At 29.6% G+C, this 1,158-nt stretch overlaps 1 protein-coding gene across 1 annotated transcript in view; it reads left to right on the top strand.

Annotated features, from left to right (window-relative positions):
- The window catches only part of tmem35 (transmembrane protein 35), a 5,116-nt gene that overhangs the window by 1,814 nt on the left and 2,144 nt on the right, over window positions 1-1,158 (top strand). The gene's annotated exons all lie outside the window — the stretch shown is intronic.

Raw genomic sequence — 1,158 nt, 5'->3', positions numbered from 1 at the left:
AGCTCTATGGAGCAGTATCAGACTCATATTCTGACTAGAATTAAGTAGGACTACGTCAGGCTATAGGCTGATGGGAAAACCGCTAGTGGTGTCCCAGTGGTTTTCTTAAACAAAAACATCATGAATAAATGGTGGAGGGCATATCAATAATAAAGCCAGACTTGATGTATATATTCATAAAGAGAATGGGCGTCATAACCATTAAATATTATTTTCATATGTTTCTGATTTATGGTTAAAAGTGATGATTAATACTTTTTTTTTGCACATACCCTGTCACTGCATACAGTCAGGGTCTCATGGAAACAAATAAATGCTGCTCTAAAACTATAATTTCAGTAATAGTGCTAATGCCAAACATTTATGGTTAATAAATAAAATCACAAGGTCAGCATTTTCCTATTATATAGCTCAAAATGTAGAATAACAGTATGACAATTTTATCTAAATCATGACATTTTTTTTTATTGATAAGAGAAATCCTTAAACCATAATGTTTAGGATATAAAACCTTTAAATGATTTGGTGGAATTGATAATAGATAGTTAAAGATAGATAATAAATATATAATAGTTTTATCAATAATAATAAATCAAGTCAGTAAGTTATTTCTAAAATGCCTGTGCTGTTGTAATTAAACAGTGGCTTATCGTGACTTATTATTTTGATCAATCATAAACTCTCAAAACAAACATGATTTTCTGTTTTCTTTCTGGGTTTCTTTAGTGAGAATATAAGTATATGAGAATACAAGTATATCTATTTTGAAATATTATTAAATAGATACAGAAACGTATTATGAATCATATTCTAAATGAAGTTGCCAGTGATTTATTTAACTGTTTTTTGGTGACAAACATTGTCACTTATTTGCTTTTTGAATTTGATACAGTAACAAGGGAATTATAAAATCTTTCTATATCTGATCATTTCAAATGTTATTACAGAATAACATGTATTTATCACTTGTTCTAAACATGGATTATTTTGGTTTATTCATGATATACCGTATTTTCTGGACTAGAAGCAGCTACTTTTTCCCATGCTTTAAACCACGTGGGTTATAAGAGGGTGCAGCTTTTCTGTGGAATAAGGGGCTAATTTTCATTTAGCAGAACATGCTAGCAACAGGCAGAACAGAAACAAATGTCCTAAATT

Source organism: Cyprinodon variegatus, unplaced genomic scaffold (assembly GCF_000732505.1).
Source record: "Cyprinodon variegatus isolate N-32 unplaced genomic scaffold, C_variegatus-1.0 Scaffold19, whole genome shotgun sequence".
Taxonomy (NCBI): domain Eukaryota; kingdom Metazoa; phylum Chordata; class Actinopteri; order Cyprinodontiformes; family Cyprinodontidae; genus Cyprinodon; species Cyprinodon variegatus.
This window is presented reverse-complemented; position numbering and strand designations above follow the sequence as displayed.